Source organism: Centrocercus urophasianus, unplaced genomic scaffold (assembly GCF_019232065.1).
Source record: "Centrocercus urophasianus isolate 14NV4802_14NV808 unplaced genomic scaffold, USGS_Curo_1.0 seq_15, whole genome shotgun sequence".
NCBI lineage: Eukaryota > Metazoa > Chordata > Aves > Galliformes > Phasianidae > Centrocercus > Centrocercus urophasianus.
The window spans coordinates 22,681,390-22,703,188 of record NW_024884697.1 but is presented as its reverse complement, the minus strand read 5'-3'; the positions used below and the strand labels follow the sequence as shown (position 1 = coordinate 22,703,188).

General features: G+C 38.4%; 1 long non-coding RNA gene across 1 annotated transcript; it reads left to right on the top strand.

Annotated features, from left to right (window-relative positions):
- Positions 1 to 1,793: 1,793 nt before the first annotated feature.
- LOC122159087 lies at positions 1,794 to 16,712 on the top strand. Its single transcript, XR_006168380.1, has 5 exons — positions 1,794 to 1,831; positions 3,992 to 4,207; positions 7,689 to 7,755; positions 9,851 to 9,972; positions 15,199 to 16,712. It is a non-coding gene; the product is annotated as an uncharacterized LOC122159087 (long non-coding RNA).
- Positions 16,713 to 21,799: the final 5,087 nt, after the last annotated feature.

Sequence of the window (21,799 nt, the reverse complement as noted above, 5' to 3'; positions counted from 1 at the left end):
CATCACAGCTCCTGTCATGCATAGGAATTCCTAGCACTCAGAAGGAACAAGATGGACTACTCTTGAATTACCACTACTTTCTAATATTTTGATTTTATAAAAGAGATGTGACAATGGAGTCAAATACTCCCATTCCACAGGAATTCCAATCAATTCCACAGGAATTCTGACGCATTCAGTGCATTAGATCGGTGTTGTCCTACGTTAAATAGACACCTGCCTATTTTCTTCTGAACGTGGACACGGAGATCTGGGATTCTGTCCCTGCCTCTCTATTTAAATTCTGTATGATGCCGAGAATGTCGCCCAAACCACAGTTTTCAAAATGTGACCACAAGTTATACATTCCTTATTATTTGGGTATCTAATATGAAACATCTGGGGATGATTTGCAGGCACAGAGAGTACTTCAGCTGGAGCCAGTTCCCATTGCATTACATTTTATAAAAAGGTTAAGTGCTCTGAAATATGAATTCCAAGCTGGCTGTCTAAAAGCAGTAGGTATTTCTGACAGTGGGATAGTAACACAAACCATTCCTATAGGAATTCAATGACGAGCTCACTAACATTTGTGAAGCACTAACAGCAAATCTACAGGGATTTGGGAAGTGCAACGGAAATATTCCAGGTGCCCTGTCATAGTGCAGGATCCACAATTCTGAATTAGCAGCACACAAGACATCAAAAGGTTTTGCATAAAGTGAGAGTAAAAATTTCTCCTACCTTCTCTCCTTTTCCAACCACATATATACATGTTGTACACTCAGATAAATGAGAACTGAGATAAATGCAACAGTAAATAAATAATCCAGTCTACAAGTTTGGTGTTTCTTCAGTTTTAAGAGCTTGTGAAGCTCTGCCTCCCACAGAACATGAGGAAAGAGAGGCATCTTCCAGCATACCCAGGTTATCTAATGCCAGCATCCAAACCATCAAAACAGGGACCGCTTGCACATTTCTGGTTCTGAGTCCTACTTTAGCGCCTGTGTCCTACATAGATGAGATAAGAGGCCCAGCTCTTTGCACCCTGATTTCTGTTAAAAGGAAACCCAGCTGAGCACCACAGAGGCAACCATGATATGTTCTCATAAATGTCTGGTGTTAGTAAAGGGATCAGCAGTTTCACATAGACATAAGACCTATCTATCTCAACTAGAACATGGCAGGTCTGCGTTAAATTCCTTCTACTGCTGCCTGAAGGAATCTGACCTAACATCTCCCACATCCAGGTGAATATGCTGATCACTAGGTCAGCTATTTTAAGGCACATAGGTGAGGAGTCCCATTATTTCTGTTCCAACTGTTCCACTTTGCAATGCAGTGAACATTCATTAGGCTCACCAGGGAATTAAAGTATAAAAGTATGTCTCTAACTGGCTTGTTAGGATGCTCAGCGGGGAAGGTTGGCGAGCAATACAAAGGGATGCAAAAAGGGAAGAAAAGTGAGTCTAGTCCTTGCTTGAATTCTAGGAGCAAAAGCAAAAAACCATTCTCTTGATCAGGAGCACTCCCCCTAGGTGAATGCATGAACCATTAGCTTTCTCTTCTTTTTTCTTTTTTAATCTAATCAGTTGTTAGTTCTCATGTGCCCGGAAGAACTATTTCACCATGTATGGGAACTACTGAGTCACGGCCTGAACCTCTGATTGATCACCTGAGGCGAGCTGTGAGTCAGCCAGAGGAGCACAGGTGAAGGCAATTCATCTGTGCTGCCAGAAGGGGTGGAGCCAGGCTGCACTCCTAGACCTATTGAAGAGCAGGCTACCAGCGGGGAAGGATCTCATCTGGAGATCCCTCCTTCTGGTGTTTTGTAGGTGAGCCCAGCATAAGGGTAAGCCTTCCATTTATTCTCTTGTTATCGTAGTCCACTTCGCCTAACTTTTTCTTATTTTCTTTTCTTATTTTCAAGAAGAAATAAACTTCTCTTGTTTATTTTGTGATTGTAACATCTTGATATCCATTGATTATACACACCAATATAAGCTTGTATCATGACATGGTGAACACCTTCATCTCCTGCTCTCACTGTTGGAGTATTGGGCAGCGGACATGTGCAGCAAGAAAGGCTACTCATTCCTCCACTGTGCGGGTTAAATAAGCAATACAGCTTATATGTGTCTTGAATTACCCAGTTAAACAATAGCAAGGGGTTTTCCTGATCAGTGTTTTGTCCTGAGATGCTCATGGTGGCAATAAGATAGAGCTTGCAGGCTTGAATCTGAGTGTGGCAGCAGCCTTCATAGTACTGACACAGCTTCATCAAAGTTAATAGCTGTGTATTTAGTGCTGGATAATGTGAAGAAAATGCAGTGTGAAGCAAGTCACAAAATGATGAGAGTGATACAGTGAGAATCTAAATTCTCCTTCTAAACTACACTTACATATAGATCTGGGAATAAAAATGATCCTGATATAGAAGTAATTAAATGGAATGACTGCAAAAGTCTGATGATAGATTGTCCTAACTTCAGTGAGAAGCCCTTCATCTAGATGCACTGAAAATTAGATTAAATAACCACTCACAGGAACTCGTCCATAAAGGTATTTTTTGCCTTTAGACTTCTGCTTTAATGACTATGTAATTATTGGAATGAATTGAGTTTGAAGGAACATTAGCACTTCTAGCACAGGTTTTATCAGGCAGCGAGAGTGTATTTTGCCTTACCGTAAATTTTATTTTGACCCTGTGACACCTTACTGCTGAATCAAACTTTTCATTTGTGAAGGTGATAAATTCATCCCTGTGGAAAAAGATTCGTTTCAGATTGTTTGCAAGGACTGCTCCAAAAATAATGCCTCTCATTATATTCTGTAGGCCAGGGACATCAGAGTAGGATGTTGGTGGTATGGCAGTAGAGGTTGAACCTTCCTGCCAGTGTCCCATTATGTGTTGTTGCTGTGAGACAGATGGCAGCAGAGGGGCAGTCTGACAAAATGGGGTCTGACACAGAAGCATGTAAGATGCAAAGATGCGTCACTGAATTTCCTCCATTCTTCAGGAAGAATGATATCCACTGACATTCATTGATGCTTTCTGAATGTTTATGGAGACCAAACAGTGGATGTGAGCATAGTGAGGCAGCGGGTGGTGAGTTCTGACAGCAGTGACAGGGACAGTGGGTCATCTCCACTGGTGCAGATTGCTATGAGCATGGCATGCAGGCTCTTGTTCACTGCTGGCAAAAATACACAGATAATGGTGGGGACTGAGCTGAAACTTTGGCGGTGTGTCTGTCATCCCAGTTCCGCCAAAACTTATTTCAGATTTTCTGGCTATGAAAACCCTGTAGATTTTCTTATGTTTGCATGTTTGTAGCTGATTTGGGACTGCAACTTCCTCTTATATATGGCAGAGGGGTTTGGTGGTAATTTTTTGGTGTTTGTTTTTAAAGAATGCACAGACTTACAAGGAATAGAATGCAAACAGCAATTAGAGGAAGAACAGCAGCACCAGCAACTGTCTTCATACGAACTTTGCTGTTTTATTAAGCTTTACCAATGGAGATTGGATGCATCAATTCAATAAATTCTTGTTTATCTTACAGACTGGTAAATTAGAGTTGTGTTTCTTGTATTTTTTAAAAAGTTGCTAGATCCGGATCACTATTTTGATGCCTTTAATATACCTACAGAACTTTTATGCCATTCATCTTCCATAAACTCTACCTTTTAGGTGATAATGATTTGGGGACTGTAGGAAGAATTTAGATTGTATTTTTCCAGGACACTTGAGAATATCTGGGGCTTGGTATGCTCTCATATTACAAAAGAAGTATTTTGAGTGCCCAGAGAGAAAACATCTCTAGCAAGAGTTGTTTAAAAAGATTCAGAAAGAAAGGATTACATCAGAGGAGGGAGATTGCTCAAAGTTTTCCATTTGCTGCCAGAAGTCTGGTCAGGCACCCTCTGTGACTAACCTCAGTGTAACATTAGCAGGTTTTATAAACTGCAATTACACATTAAGAAATATTTCTTTTGTTCCTGCTTATAGATCTTCTTGGAGGCTGGTGAATGTGAACTTTTCTCTCTTCAGGGATGCTCATTTATTCTGGATCAGAACCAGAAACCAGAAAGTGTAATTGTCTAAGTGACGAAGAGGATGCACTTATTTCATTGAAGACATCACTTGTCCTAAAAACACAGAAATAAGAATCTTGAAAGGACTGCAGGAAGCTACCCTGCCATGGCCCTGCACTGTCCTTAACAGGTATTGGAACTGGCATTAAACATACTCAATAAAAGGTATTCAGCTGTATTCTTGAGAGCTAAATCCAGTATTTCAGCAACGAGAATATTCCTTCTTAAAAGGCTTATAGTAAATATTCTCTGCTCTAAATTGTACTGATTTCTTCTTGCCCTTCCTCGTTGCTCTTGAAAAACTGATCATCATTCTTTCTATAATTGTCTGTTTTACATACTAGAAGACTTATCCCTTTTAATCTTTTTTTTTTTCTAGCCTAAAGGAACAGAAATACCTTTCTTTATGGATTGCATTTTCTAAACCCATTAGCATTCTTTTTACCCTCCTCTGGATCTTCACCAAGTTATCATCTTTTTTAAAATTCAGTGGACGCACCGGTCTGAGATCCATTTGGCTTCCAAGTAGAGCAGAATAATTACTTTTCAAGGCTTGCATACAGTATTCCTATAAAAATGTCTTAGACTAAGAAGTGTTGTTTTTTTTTTTTTTTTTTTAAATAAATATAGTGTTGTTACTCACAGCCAGTTTGTGATTCACTACAACCTCCATATCTTTAACTCACGTTACATTTGCCTGTTTGCATTTGTATTTGTCGAATTTCATCTTTTAATTTCAGATAATATCTGACTTTTCAGAGTCATTTGACTTCTAATTCTGAGCTTGTCACCAAAGTAGGTGCAGCTCCTCCCTTCATATTGTCTGCAGATTTTTAAAATGTTTTAATTTAATTTCATTATTCGATGATTAATAATAATACTCAGAAGAAATGAGTCTCCATGTGAGGTGCCACTCCAGCTTAACATTAATCACTGAAAGTTATTCTTGGCACTCACTCATAACAGTGACACGCAGAGGGCAGGGCTCAGCACTTACTTTTCTCAGGTGTGGGCAAACCACCCTGGTGCCTGTGGTAGTTCTCAGCTCTTTTGCAGAGCAGTGATGTTAATCTAAACATTAAAGCCTGTGAACTCCTTTTCCCAACATATACCTTTCCAGAAAAATTACACGATGGAAGAGATGGAGCCAGACTCTTCTCATTGCTACACAGTGACTGTCAGAGAGGCAATGTGCATAAAATGAAATATAGGAAATTCCATTTAAATGTTAAAAAAAAAAAAAAAAAAAAAAAAAAAAAAAAAAAATTGTGAATGGTCTAAAATTGTAATAATTTTTCTGGAAGCTTTGTGCAGTTTTCATCTTGAGGACACTTAAATCCTGAATTAAACACTTAAATCCTGAAACCAGCAGTGCGCTCTGGCAGCTCGAAAGGCAAATGGGATCCTGGGCTCCATCAGGAGAGGGGTGGTCAGCAGGGAGAGGGAGGTGATTGTCCCTCTCTACTCGGCTCTTGTGAGGCCCCATCTGGAGTACTGTGTCCAGGTGTGGAGCCCTCAGTACAAGAAAGACATTGAGATTTTGGAAAGGGTCCAGAGGAGGGCGACTAAGATGATCAGGGGGCTGGAGCACCTCCCCTATGAGGACAGGCTGGGGGAGTTGGGCTTGTTCAGCCTGGAGAAGAGAAGGCTGCGGGGTGACCTCATTGCAGCCTATCAATACCTGAAGGGAACCTACACCCAGGAGGGGAGTAAACTCTTCAAAAGGGCTGACAGCAGCAGGACTAGGGGAAATGGATCGAAGTTGAAGGAGGGAAGATTTAGGTTGGATGTTAGGGGGAAGTTCTATACAAGGAGAGTGGTTAGGCCCTGGAACGGGCTGCCCAGGGAGGTTGTGGATGCCCCGTCCTTGGATGTGTTTAAGGCCAGGTTGGACGGGGTCCTGGGCAACCTGATCTGAATGTGTGTGTTTGGTGGCCCTGCTAGGCAGGGGGGTTGGAACTACATGATCCTTGAGGTCCCTTCCAACCCGGGTGATTCTGTGATTCTGTGAATTGACACAGCCCTGAGTAACCTGCTCAAACCAACCTCGTCTGAGCAGGGGGATTGGATGGAGTCCTTCTGAAGCTTCATTTAACCTCAATCATTCTGTGATTATATGAATTTACTAGAAATCTTTTTTTTTTTATTCTACACATTCTTTCTTGAATTTGAACAGTGACTTTTACAAGCAGTTTTCACTTCTTAAAATAGTAGTTTTAAACAGCCTGAAGTCATGGTTTAATCTGTAGTCATTCTGCTGAAAAAAAATCTGGAGATGAGTCTGAGGATTAGATTGTATATTTTGCCTGTCTCTGTGATACTCCGCATAAGTTATAACATTTCAACAGCATTTAAAACTATAACTGACTCCTCTGGAGACTGAATATATGTCCTTTTTAACTCCAGATCTAAGGCTTTCTCCCAGAATTTGAGCACTGGTATCAGACAACTTCTCCTGCAATCTCCCTCATCCCACCATTCCACCTTTAAAAAGCAGCATGTTATTTTTAAGGAAGCTGAAGCCCAGTGCCAACCCTATTAGTGAAAACCTACATTCATCTTTGTGACTCATATGACCCAGCACAGGCCACTACAGTCAACTGGGAGTATTGATGAGTATTACTTGTGACCTGGACTCCGTCCCCTGTGTTCCCAGAACCTTGTAGTCATTTCATTAGTGCCCACATGGATGAGTAACATGAATAGTATGAGTCACAGTCAGGGACTGGATATGCCCCAACAGTCTTTCCACTGTGCCTAAGGTTTTGGATTAGACAAGAAGCCCATGTCCTGGCAGGAAGGTCAGACTGGCAGATGGGTGTCTTTGGCCCCATTACAAGAGTCTCTTCTAATTATCTGCTGAGAAGTTTATCACTGGAGCAGAGAACACAGGAGATAACGTGGTTATACCTTACCAAAGAGCTGGGCCAAAATGTATTTGTCTTGAAACTGAATTTTTTCAACACTTATCACTCCTGAAATACGGATTTTTTTTCATCCCTAGAGTGGTGGGGCACCTCAGGCTTCTGACTTTACCACGTACAGAACCTGTCATGTAATGAACTGAAAATTTTTGTGCTTACTGTTTTACAAAACTCATAGACTGGTCAAAATACTTTCAATTCTCTTATAACTTGATTTTTGATATTTGGCAGAAATTTAAGAAGTATTTTCATTTCTTGCTTTTCTATTTAGGAGATTGCTTTTCAGCACTTTTCCTTTTTTACATCGTTTTCTGATTGTGAATCTAAATATAATGGAGAGTTTTAAACAATCTGTTCAGACAGGTTTCTAAAACATAAAACTAGCACATGTTCCTGAATACCAGTGCAATATCAGGGTGTGGTGAAACAACATTTAGCACATCTCCCTGTGTACAGTTCTCTTAGTTACAAGGTTGAAATCCACACCATGTCAGCTATAACACTATAAAAGTGCTTCTTCTTTCTCTCATTTGCATCTATTATGAACACCATTGTGTTCTCACTTATTGGTAAAGTTGACTAGTCATTACCTAAAACAGATAAATAGAGTTTTCTAAATCCACTGGGATTTAAGTGTTCCTAAATACATTTCTTCTACTGACGGAATTTCACATTTCCTTACCGCAGACAAATGCTCCTCCCCAGAAGATTGTTGTACGTTGTATGTAAAGATATCAGTACTTCTGTTCTCCAGGTAAGATACAGATGGGAAGGCCTCAATTGGAAGTCTTGCCAGAGCTAGTTTTGAGACACTGGCCGGAAGGCTGAGCATCAATTTGTCCTTTGGAAAAGTAGGAATTTTCCATTACCATCGAGGTACACTATAAAGAAACTCATAAGAGTTTTGGGAAAACCTTAATATGATTTGGGCACCTTGAAGGGCAGTTAGGTAACAAGGCCACCAGTGAATCCAGCCTTTTATCATACCAGAAAATCTTAAGCTACGTGGGGAAATGGTGAGGCAGTAGTCCCACGTGTGAGGAGAGGCAGAAACATAGCACTGGTTATTTCTTCTAAGAATTAGTTCTGATCTTATCATCTAACACCACTAAAACTCCTATGGTTCTTATAAAAGACACTTGAAATTTTGGCTTCAGCAAAAAATTGGCTGCCTAGAGTTGTTTTTTTTTTTGCCTGGTAGAATGACCCTGCAGCTAGGCTGATTCGCATGACTCCTCGCTTACCTTAGGGCATATAGATCCACATTTCTAATTAATATCATACACATGGCTAGTTTACTAAGAGCTGGAAATTTCAAACCTGCAGAGACAAACACAAAAGCAAGTACATTTGTTGATCTTTCCCAGACAAAGCTCACAGTAACCATGCAGATAGAAGGATATAACCCACAGGTTTATGTGGAATAACATAAAGAAAATAGATAAAAAATCTAATAGTAATTCCTGGAAATTTCCGGCTTTCTGCCTTAGTGCAGTAATATATATTGATATCTTCCTCCTGCTTCCAAAAAGAGCAAACAGTTTTTGCACATTTATAACAGCAAGTCATGATTTCCATCAGCCATATCAGCTTGAATGCTCCTACTCTATTGGCTTCTTAGAAGTTATATTGGGCCAAAGTATTTGCACATTTCTGAGACAAATCTACTGTTACAGCACTAAGGACACATCCCCATTACAACATAGTTCATAGCTATTTCAGGAATGAAGAGTTTTAAGAGCTCCCCAAGGTTAAATACAGCATCCTATGTGCAAGCTGAGTTGCTATGGTGACAGTGCTTCATGCTTGCATCACTCACTTGTTTAATATGGGCCGATGGCCTTCTGTTTTCTAATTGTTGATAAACTATCAAACTGACTTAGATAAACTGTACAAAGGTGATACAAAACGTATTTCAGAGCTCCAAACTGAATTAAATCTGAGGAAAATTCAGCGCCATAAACAAAACTCTGTTAAGATAAATTGTTGGTTAAAGCTGTACAATAGAAGCAATCTTTGCAGTCTAACAGACACAAAATGTGTTTCTACAGAATCAAGAGGTAAAGCAGGAATTAGGAGCTCCCGTAACAAAAGTGAACCATTAAATATCAGGAAATTATATTTCTGTCATTAAAAAATCATCTCATGAGAAATTCCAGAGATTTCTAAGCTTCTGATCTCAGTCCTTCATATTGTTTTGAACTCCATTCACCAGCAGTTTGAAGCTCACTGTCTATCCTTCGGAAACAAAAACATACATCCCATCAGATATGAAAATTATTAGTAATCATTTCATTTGTTTGCTTGCTCACTGTTTATGTTTTTTTTTACAATTCAAATTCTTTTTTCTTTGAGAAAGAATTGTAAATAAAAACAGAAAGCTTTCTCAGCAATATATGAAGTATAGCCTGTAGCTCTGATAGCGATCTTGTGAGACAGCAATTGATTTTAGGCATTAAATAAGTACACAGTTTCTTGACTGGGGTCTTGACAGGGATCACAGCTCTTTGCCCAGGTGTAACTTTAGTTTTGTTTCAGTTCTAGTTAGAAATAATCAAAATATATGCGAAAAGTTAAAATTTTAAGTGAAACTGTTATGTCTCTTAAATTTTAGGAATAGTACTGAAATATTTGTGTTGTGCTGGGGAGACAGAATGCTTTTAGGCAGCTGATACAATCAAATGGCCTTGGTGCATCATTAACAGGCAAAATATAACTGATTGGATTTCTTATAAGCTCCAAAATATGCTGGAAATGAAAGATTGTCTGTTTCTTCTTCTCAGCATTTAGGCTTTTCTCTTAAGATTCTGTGTCACTGAGCATACTTTGCTAACCATACTTCTGGTCAGTCATAGATTGAAAGGCACACTCCGAGATGCATACTTCATTCCCAGTCATTGGATGAAAATACTTCTGGAGCAACACTTTTTCTTTTAACAGGCAAGATATGTTGCTGTACAGCTCCCTCAATGTGAGTATGTAGAATCAGTTTGTGTTGGTTTTTTTTTTTTTTCTTTTTTTTTTTTTTTTTTTAAATTTTTTTTTTTTTTTTTTTTTTTTTTGCTTTACCTGATTAAATATATCCAGGCATGCTTTTTATTGTAGCAGCAAGCATAAATAGTAGTGCTAAATACTTTCCAAACAACCATTACCTTTCTTCTGAGGAAGTCAGAATTTAGACCAGGAACAATATATGTCAATCATTGGCAGAGAAATGAAAAAGAGACAATTTACTGACACAAACAAATCTTCAAAGCTCTCTGAAGTGAGAAGAACCCTGAAGTGTGGATGAGGTCAATGTATTCTTGTTACTTTCACTGGAAGTATTAAGCTAAAGGTAATTTTTTCCTTCCTTTCAAAATTCCTGCAGCTAATAAAAGAATAGCTTAATACTCTCTGTTCTGCTATGCTGTTGAATAAGTCTGTAATGTATTTGGAATGTATAGTTCCTATGCAGTAATTGCAGAATGGATAGACTGATGCATGTGATTCACAATAGACTGAGAGGTGTATTTATGGAAAGGCATTCTTTAAAAAACTGCGGATTTCAGCTTTCACAAGAACATCTAGTTCCATCCTTTAATGCATGTTCCTCTGGAGACCTGGGGAGTCTGTAGTTCAGAGACTAAGATAAAATGCCTTCTGTGAAATATGTAGAAGTAAATCCTAATCAGAAATTAAGGAGGAATTATGATATGAGATAGGAATAAAAATTACATTTGTTACAATTTTAAGCTGTTGCCTTCATTGATGCTTGTCACATGCTGCATTCTAATAGCCATATTTTTGAAAAATTGGTTCATAACCTTGGTTGCATGTATCTTGCAGCAAGCCAAAAGGGGTTCTTAAGAGAGTTGAGGCTAATTAGCAGAGAACTGTGGCTATTTGCTGGGGAGGGAGGACACATATGCAAATGAAGTAGTATCACTTCTTAGGACACTCTCTAAGGACAAGGTTTGAGGATCAGCCATTTCCCAATTAGATCTCTTGATTCCCAAACCTTTGATTTCCAAGCAAGAGCTGGTATCTAGCTAGCTCTAATCCCATCTTTGCAGTAAAAATAAGATGCCCCAAATAAAGAGGCTTCAGAACGAATTCTACACATTGCCAGTGGAAAAAAAGGCATATTATTTCACTATGTGAAAGATATGCTAGTAGTTTAGACAGGCCATGACAAACAAAATATATATTCCTCCAACAGAGAGAATGGCCATAGAAAGTATTAACATTTCAACACGTGGGAAAGAAATCTATGTGGATAAGCCTCTGTCTTGAAGAACTGCAGGATCAGTACTCAGGAAGGGGGGTAGAAATGTCAACGAAAACCCCAGAGCCAGTCCTTCCCCACCCACTTTGCACAGGATTAAGCAGAAATGCATTCACACTTCCCTACTCTATCAGTACTCTCTCATCTGCCACGAATACAACCTTGTTTTAGACATATACAGTATGTGCAAAGTGTGCACTGCTGACTGTGGATTAGACCACCATCGGTGTACACAGCATATTGGCTAAATGACTCAAATATAAGCCTAGGGTCAACTGATGGTTTTCTTTAGTTTTTGTCAGCAGAATTTTATTGGACAGTTAATGATAGGGTTTACTGGGCATTTTATAAGTGATTATTTTTGTTTGCTTTAAATTTAATCTGGCTTGGACTAGATATTCAGTATAGCTTAGTAAATTAAAATGTAACAATCCTGTAAAATGCACTACAAATTAGTGTCGATATTCTGGACAGTACTCAGAGAAATTAAAATATTTTGCTCTAGAACATCCAAAAAGTATCAATGGGTTCCTCTGATGAGGTTTTTTGGGGGGTTGGAACAAGGAAAGTACTCTCAAGATAAGCATTATCCACACAACTTTTCTGTTATGTAGACGTTTCCTGGTAAGAGAACTAGAGACTTGGGGATTTAGGAGAATGTCAGGGAGTGGTGCTCTTACAGGTCTTGCAGGGATAGTGGAATGAGTTACAAGTCTGCTGTTCTATACTTTAGACACTGTAATGAGGGATGAAGAGTGACAGCATGGATTTGCAGCATCTTACTTTAGTTAACTTTGGGATGCTATTCTCTGGCACAATTGACCATTATCTTTTAACTCCAAGAAAAAGAAGAGGAGAGGAGAGGAGAGGAGAGGAGAGGAGAGGAGAGGAGAGGAGAGGAGAGAAAATTTCATATTTTAGTGAACTTTTTTACTAGCTCTGCTGGTACCAGTCAAGACTGAGAAGAAAATGAGTGTAATGACTTGAGTGCCATTTCGGTAGATGGTTTTGGCATTGAGGAGTCAAACTGCACAAAGGTTACTGCTTCTCAGAATGAAATCATGAAAGCCTGCTCTCTTTTTAAGAATGGTTCTTCTCCATCTGGCTAGAATAGATTCCGAAGATAGAAGAGTGAGATGTGACTAACTGATAAATACAGGATGGCAACCTCCAGAGTTGTCAGCCTAATAACTTTCAAAAGCATTTCAATCCCTGACAAAAATTCCAAGAAAACAGAATTCTTCAGGTTAATGCCAGAAATCCGGCATCATGGTGAAGCTAGTACTAAAATCAGATTCCCTGCTGTCTTCCAGTGTGAAAATAACTCAGTACTTTTGAGTACACTAGAGAAGACAAAGCATCCTAACAGTTTTTCGGAGCTAATTAGGCAATTTCTGAAGCTAGAAAAGATGTGTTCCTAACAGTATATTTAAAAGATAAACTGTGGGATGGATGTGTATCTGTTCTACATCTTATGTTTCACAAGAACTACTTCTAAAAATTATGTGGACCTAGCTGATAAATTCCTCTGCACTATAATTAATTAGACAGATACATCTTAAAACAAACAAATAATGCAATTTAAAATCTATGAATTAAATTATCACAAACACAATGCTTTAAGATTCTAGAGCAGGGACTGTATTTCATGAAATCTGAAAGATGATGACTTCTTTGTCATTTCCACCTTCTCATTTACAGAAGCTTAAGCAAAAGTAGGCCCTTCTAAACTGGTTACGTTGGGGAAAACTCTGGAGACTGATTCAAAGGCAACAAGAAACTTCTTTGAAGAATACTGTCCAGAAAGCAGCACTTTAAAGTAACTATTATGTACAGGTAGTCATTGCTAGAAATAATTCCTCTCCCAATAAACCAGAAACAGGAAAACAGATAAACAGTATTTACCCTGAAATTTGCTGAGGTCACAGAAGAAGGCAGGTAAAGAACTGGGAATGAAACTTCATTAGTTTTTACACTGTCCTTCATTTGTGATTATAAGTTTCTGCTGAGAAATGCCTGCTCTAAAATGAATTATGAGTTAATTAGCTTTCAGAAGGCTGACTCATATAGTTCAGAAGCTTTAGCCCACCAATTTGAAAAAGAGCTCTTTGACATTGCATATTAATTGTAATAGAGAAAGGAGAAAACAAAAATAACAAAAAAACCCTGATTCTTCTCTGTCTCTTTTTTTGAAAGAATAATCATTTACAAATCAAGACATGTAACTAGTTTCCAAAGCAACAGTAGCTAAGAGAAACCAGTCATGTTTTTTTGCTGGCTGTTTGACAATGGAGTTAATACATTTAGGTGTGAAATATTCTATCTAAATGCATAGCAGTATTGTCATGATTGATAATTAAATATTTCGCATTACATTGCAAATCAATTGCAATTTCACATTAATTGCAAAAATGTCATTAGCATAAGAAAATGTAAAGAACATTATGAAAATACCTCTCAATTGAAACAAATGTTAAAAAAAAAAAAGATAAGGTATACTTTCCTTGGTAGCAGAAATTAATGGTGAATTTGGGGATCAACTATATATTAATATTGACAGTAATATCTTGTTAATGAAGTATAAATGGCTTCTTATTACCTAATTGAGAGATTAGCCAAATGGAAAATTAAAAGCTGGAAGTAGATCCCAGGCACTGCCAGTTGCTGATAGTTCAAGGGACTGACACATTGCATGGAGACAAACTTTTGCTGAAACCTGACTTGTGTCTTCAGAAAATATCTAATAATCCATGCACATTTTTACAATCCAGAGCAGAACATGATGATCAATGAGCAGGGGGGCTTATGCTTTTAACATCTTGATGAAAATATTCCTATTAAAGCAGTCTTTTTGCAGAAAACTGAGGCTTTGTTTAATTTTTGACATCTGCTTTTCATGCTCTATTTATTTTTTTCTATGACATATGACGACCTGAAAGACAAAATATTTTCTCTGAAACCTCAAAATTTTATGTTTTGAAATGCAAGCAGGTGTCCTCTGAATTTCATTTTCTCCCCATCTCCACCATCTTCTCAGATTCCTCTCCTGAGCCTCTCTTTCCTGGTGCACTGTCATCAGAGACTCCTAGGAATTTGGCAAGACGTGGATGTTCAAACACAGAATAAACAGAGAAACTGGACTTGAAAGAGAATTAACTATGACTTGTATGGTGGCAGCAATTCCAAATACATTTCATTTTTAGTCGAATACGCACGTAGGTATTGTTTTTAAGCATTTCTGACAAATGCAATAATTACACTTTACTCAACTAGCTGTAATTTTCATCACTAGTTTCAGCTGACCTATAAAGCCACCTAATTACTGGGCATGCAGCGATTAAAATATATATGCTTAACATTGACGATGAAAACTTTTGTACAGAATACTTCAGTATTGCAGAAACTGAAGAGACAGCGTTACTCAAATCACTTGGGAAATTCCAGCAGCTATAGCGTCAAGCCATATAACCATGCAATACCCTGCATATTATAGATCTAGCTCCTTAGAAAAACACTAGCTCTGCAACCATCCATCAAATAAATGACTCAGTCTTGCAGAAGCTAACCAGTAACAATAGGCTTATCTGTATTTTGTTCAAGATCTTATGAGCTGCCTGGTCTTGGATGCCAAGATACTTCATAGGTACTTCAATATCCTACACCATGTGTAGGATTTCATCAGAAAGTGACCGTGTGTCTCAGATTTTTTACAAGGAGGAGCCACTAGAGTGGGATCCCTCTTTCCCCCTCATACACATGACGCCCCCATCTGAACTTCTTGCCTGTGGTACACTGATGGCTCAACTGCTACCGGTAGCTGATTTAGCTCAGGGCCAGCAGCAAGAGGAAAGACAAATGGGACAAAAACCATCTCCACAGCACATTTTGTCATGAAAGACAGTACCTGACTATTCACTTCTGTTTAAACAGCTCCCCACTGTATTTCGTCAAGCCTCAGGGATATCACTTCGATGGGAATCGGTCCTCACGCACATCCCTGGAGCTGTAGCCATTTCTGTGCTGAGTGTGATCTGCTTGGCCTTAATGGCTCCATCCTGGATATTTTCTGAGTCCTGAGACATGCTCACAAGGGACCATCTTCTCAAGTGGTTTTGTGGCCAATGGAGTGTAGGAAGTTGATCATCCTGGTGTCAGTCACCCACTGCATGGCGTTGTAGAGCGGAGGGCCATGGAGCCCAGCTGGGTGAAGCAGAGCAGGCACGGACCCATCAGACATGGAAGTCTAGCGCTTTTGGGCCTCACACGTTAGGCTGGAGATTTTAAGGGTGTCTGTGTAGGGGACAAGCTGGCCCAGTCATGCAGAATAAGATGAGATCTTCAGATATTCCGTCAGGATGAAGGCACCAAAACTACCAAAACTTGTGCTGAAACTCAGATTTTTTCTCCACAGACGGCTTCAGAAGAATATGTAAAACTGATCTGACCCAGGAGAATACTCCAGGGCTTTGTGCTCGAACTTGCTCTGAGGAGCAAGCTGAGCTGAGGCTCTCCTCCACGCCTAGGAGCTGGCTCTCCCTAGTCCTGGGTCCTGGAGCAGTCATTAGGCTTGCTCGTGTGAAGACATGGAAAATTTGGGCTCTCAAAAGGCTGGATAAGTTCAACTTAGCGCCTTTGTCCTTTGTGTTCTCTTAACAGCTCTATTTTTCCAAGGTTTAATGCTTATCTCTTGCAGTAGGAAATCCCTTTATAACACATCAACTTGCCGTATGTCTGACGAAGCGAGTTTAGAAAATTGTAAAGCAAAGAATGCTGCTTTTAAAAAAGTGCTATCATAATTATGTGTACTTGTGGGACAAAATTAAAGACAAACGATTGAGGGTTGAGGCCACAGTAACATGGTAATTGAAACGTTATCCACAGCGTCCTTTAAACAATAAGCCAGATGCTAGAGACCTTATTCCAAACTCTGATTATTATTTCCTTTGAAGTTTTATAGAAATAATGTTTGGTATAAAAATGAGCTTGTAATTTAGGATTTTTCCCACTCTCTGTATGCAATTTTCTTTTTTAAAATATAAAGAGAAAAGGAAACAAAGATTTCATGATAAGAACAAACTGAAATACAAGAACTTATGTGGGAGACTGAAATAGCAGCAGGATTAAAAGCAGAAAATACACACATCCCATAGGTTCCTTTCTTGCCTTGGAGGCCTCCCATTCAAGTACTGACCAGGACAAATGTAGCTTGGTTTATGATAGCTGACAAGCTCAAAGCCTCTCTGACTGAGACAACATTAAGTAATTTTCAAAACACACTTTGAAGCTCTAGGCAATAATAAAACAGTATTAGGAATGGAGTTCAGCTCTTCTACATTTGCTCAGCATTTCATCTATACTGCCAATGTAGAGGTAAACTTTAATCTGTCTATATGTTGAAGGCATGGACTTGTGTGTATATATATACATGTTGAAGCATTTTATTAACTCAGAATTGGAAAGATCTGCTGTTTATTTTGGAGAACTTCAGATAATTTCAGAAGGATGTATTTATACAATACTTCTATTTTCTTATTTTATATAGCTGATTGATAATATACATAATCTTTGTTAAGTACTTTTAACAGTTATTTACAGTTTGTTAGCTTAAATTAAAGAAATTCTTCTTAATTTTTAAGGATTTGGGGAAAATCCCAACTATTTGTGGAAGAGAATGGATTTTATGGCATGTTTCAGCACTGCTAGAGTCAATAAATTCTCATTAACCTCAACGTCTGCAGGACCAAAGCCCTAAGATCTGAATGGCTAACAGCTGTCATCTTGCCCTCTAGTGGCACCACTAAATAAAAACCATATGACTGCAGTATTCTAAATTTATGAAAAAAATTAAAATTGATTCATGTTGAACCTGGAGAAGAAAACAGATACAAAAAGTGCCCAACTATTCTAATTTCCTTTAGCATGGCAGGCAAGATAAGGCTGTTACAAAAGGTCTTAAAACTTTGCAGGAAGGTTGGCAATAGAAGATCAGGCAACTTGGATAGCTTAGTAAACAATTACCCACATTTTCCCAGTTTCTTCTGAAGCTTCCCATTCAGGGGCTATGATGTCAGACTTTTTGATCACTGGATATCTCCCAGTTCTCTAGTTACTGTGAGTAAATGATTAAAAAAAACCATGACTGCAGGAATTTCTGCCTCCAATTTTTGCTGGCAACTCTATGGTTTGTTTATAGGATGCAGAGTTGTTACATGCAGAGATTTGGGAAGCTGATATAGCAAAAAAGTAAACCAGCACAAAGAGGGGATTTATTTTTAGTTAAATCAGCTCTCCTATCCAGTTCACCAGGTGAATCCTAACACTAGATCATGAGAAGAAAGAGCTTCCTAGGGAAACTGGACTTTGATCAGCTTTATCTGCAAAGGCACTGACTGAGTAACGTCAGAGATTTGGGGCAGACACAAGGAGAGGGCACAAGAGCACTGCTGTAAAGGACCTCTGTGTACTTCAACCAAGTCTTCTATGCGTTATGCAGATTCATGGAGAAGAACTGCCCAGTCTCAGCGTCAAAAGCAGCTTTTTCCATGGAACCTTCAATGAATAGTTCAGTTCTGGAGACAATTCAAGATCTAACCTCCACCAGCTTTTCACCTGTTGTTCTTGTTTTTCCCACTTGAGAGGGAATCTGAGGCTCTTTAAGTAGTCCAGATTTTTTAAGTAGTCCACGGTAAAAGACTGTCAAAAGTACCTCACTGAAACTGCATAAGGAGGAAGAGATTATACATTCCTGGCAAAGAAAATGACAAAAGACTTGAGGATCTTTCACTACTAAATGATACAATCAGAACTGCAATATTCATGCAAAGGAAAATTCATAAAGATAAATCGTGCCCTGTGAAGAAATGACACTGCCCCTCACATTAATGATCACCTCCATTGAAAATGCCTGCACACAAAGGCTTCTAAAAGCAATAAAAAGTATCATTTCAACAAGGCATACCTTTGTAATGTTGCAAGAGAGTTTCTATTTCACTCTACAGAAGTTACCAAATAAAGATGAATATCTTTCAAATTTTCCACTAGGCCTTAGTCTAGAAATCCTTAGATGGTATTTAATCATCGTGACTCTGGCATACACTCGTAAGAGTATAAGTGCACAGTTTCATACCAGTAAGGACATTTATCATTTCAGTAGGAATTTTTCTGTGCCACATGTTTTGATTACTCAAAGCAAATAAACCAAAAAAACAAAAAAAACCCCAAACATTACTAGAGATGATCCTAATCCACAGAATCCTGATGTATAAGTAAAATTGGTTCTCCTACGTATTTTGGCTCATTCTGTAGCAGAGATTGTTTAGGAATCAATAACATGAAAAAACAGAAAGCAACATAAATATACACTGATACAGAAACCATAGAGGTTTGGATTCAAGCTGCTTTCTTTGTAAATAAAACTATTTCTAAGTGCAGGCTGTCAGAGTAATTTTTAAAATGTTCAGATTTTAGGCACCTAAATCAAGTAGTTGTCTTCTTTATTTCCCTTCTGAGTGTCATACCACAAGTCATACAAGTGAAGACAAGTCATCACTTGTCTTACCACAAGTCATTTTTTCTAAATGTTACTTGAGTCAAATACTTCTAATTGATTCAAATGTTGGAAAAGCCTGTTGGTTTATTGGCAATGGGTGAAGCTCAGAGAGCTAAGCTCCCTACTTTAATTTCTCTGATTTCCTTAAAAGTCAGATGAAATAAAGCAGTGATTTCTTTTTTTACCTGAAGTTTTAATTACAATCATCATTTTAAAGATAGTGCTTTAATCTAAAGAGGTGCACTAGGACTGTTCTGGTATTGGAACACACATTCTGACCTGACCCTACTAAAAATGTTCCCATAGATGCTAGGGATTTACATGCAGTGCAGTCAGGAGAGAAAAATCTTCCTTTAAGTGAGAAAATGTGTTAATTGTTCAGTTCATTTGTTCAAAAATCACAGGATTTGGTTCTGTTCAAAGCATCAGCAAAGCTATCAAACTGATAGATAATTTACTGAATGTGAAACTTAACCACTATATTTCTGTGCGTGACTCTGGAAATAAAAGCTCTGATACAATACCTGATCAAACAGATAATATTCTTCTAAATTCGAATGAACTCCTGTGTATGTCCTACCTAACTTAACATATGTTCACTTCAGAACACAAGTTAAAACAGCCCGTGCTTTCAGAATTAAAATTTACAAGATGCAAGTGTCTAATGATCTGTGATATTTCCATTTTTACAGACTGAACTCAGGATCATTAAATTTTGATCTTTACAGTGCATTAAGCATGCATAAAATGTCTCCACGCTGGCAACTTAAATCATGAACCTTTCCTAAAATCTTCTAAAAATTCTGTATAGAGTGCATCTGAAATACATTTCTGTTGGAGGCAATGATGATGTAGGAGGTTTATATATATGCACATGCATTCCTTTTTTATGTATAAGAAATTTATGTACATACTTATATAAATGAGCAATTTCTTCAGGTGTGACGCAGATGAACTATGAGAAGGTTCAGGTTCATTGCTAGTTTCTGAGTAGTGGTAGGATATTCAGAACGTTTTCAAAGATCCATCCAAATATCCCTCCTGCTGTGAAGCTGGGACCAGTGGTAAAATGGAGAAAAACAGTTCCCACTGCTAGCACTGTGGACACTGCATTGATCACAGATTTCCTTGCTCATATTCTGAATGCACTTATGCGGTGCTACAGCTAATTGTATTAAGAGATAGGAAGCTATCCCACAGTTACACAGAGATTCAAGATGAGAAATACTCTTGATCAAACAAGTGCAGATATAACTTTATATTAACAAGAAAAGAGAGAAGAAAAAGGAATGGGAGCACGAAGATTAAAGTGGAAGATGCAAAAGGAGATTTCCAAATGCTATAGTTATGCGTAATTACTTCAGGAGGTACCTTAGTGATGGATGTATTTTCTGAAAGATCTTCAATGAGCTGAATTTCATTGAAAGTGCTTAGCATATTTCCTTTTGCACGCATTGGTTGTGTAAGTCTTTTTTAATTCCAGCCTGACCCTGGCAAATCCCCGGAGTCAGGTGGAGCTCAGAGCTCCATGGCAAGCTCTGTAGCTCCAAAGGTGAAAGCCAAGGTTAAAAGGCAGTAATGGACTTGCTTAGTCTGAGCCACAGGGCCAAAAGGGCAGCAACGAGTCTCACGTATCCTGGCCTGAAAAGAGGAGACAGATATAACCTTTGGCAAATTGAATTCTTCAGGGACCTTTGTTTCAGCTTTGTGGGCTGTGTTTCTATGAGCAGTAGAGGACATCATACAGCACAGAAATATAGGACAAGTGATTACAGTGTGCCAGATCTGTGGAGAGCGGGTGGGAAGTGTTCATCTGCATATGCTGTAACAATTCACTAAATGCAGTAAACTGCCTGCAAAATTTACATAGTGGAAAGAGGACATTTCATTTCTTCCTCCTTCTTTGAGGGAGACAAAGAATGCTTTTGTATCTCATCAGTCATAATCTTAAAAAGATTTTGTTCACTACAGGAGAAGTACCTGGTGTCATTTTGGTGGGGCTAGGATTTCACCTTGAGCTCACCAGTTGCTCCAATGCTCTCAATATTGGAGATCAATAAAATGCATTCCCAGACTTGGAAAACATTTCCTCCAATATTTTATGCTAATCTTAGTTGCTACATTGGCTCTATGCATGTTAAACTTTTGCAGAATCATTTAATTTCATGAGAAAATATCAGAACAGAGACTTCCCATGCGACTGAATTTGTTAATTCAACTGTCAAAATGCAAGATTTTGTTATGAATCTATATCATAAAACAAAACTTTGCCATCTAGCTTGGGTGGTCCTAGGTCACCTGTCCTTAAACATTTAAACTATGTCAGAAAATGGAAAGGTGTGTCTATTTCCCTTAGAAGTTACTTCTCCAAAAAGGTTGTTAGAAATTTGCTTTCTCTTGCATGTATTTACAGTGCATAATTATTTTAAAGCAGAAAGAATTCTAGTACCTTTGCACATCCCCCTTTGACAGCAGTCATCTTGGATTTTAGTAGCAATTACTCAGAATGAAAGGGATGTGTTATTGTAATTGACTCCTATTTATATGCCCCAAAATATCATTTGGTGTGGGTGGCGGAGGAACCTCCACCAACATGCTGATTTGTTCCGTTACTACATGTTCTTTGAGATTATCAACAGTGTGAAAAAAATGAACCTGCCATATGTCTATACTCAGCCATTCTCCTTTTGGTTGAATGTACGATGCCCATTTTATAGAGCTCTAGCTTTTACACTCTCAAACCATGCTGAATGGAGACTCAGCACTCAGCTAAATCCAATGATCTAAGGCAAAGCAGAACAATTATGATTGTACATCTGATCTTCTGCACCACATACAGTTCTATCTAGTCAAACCCAATCGACTCCTGGTTAAAACAGGCTACGTAGACATTTTAGGAAGATGTCAACCATTTGAGTCAGCAGCAGAATGCCTGAGAGGATGGAACAGACTATCAACTGCTTTTCTAAAACTAACATGTAG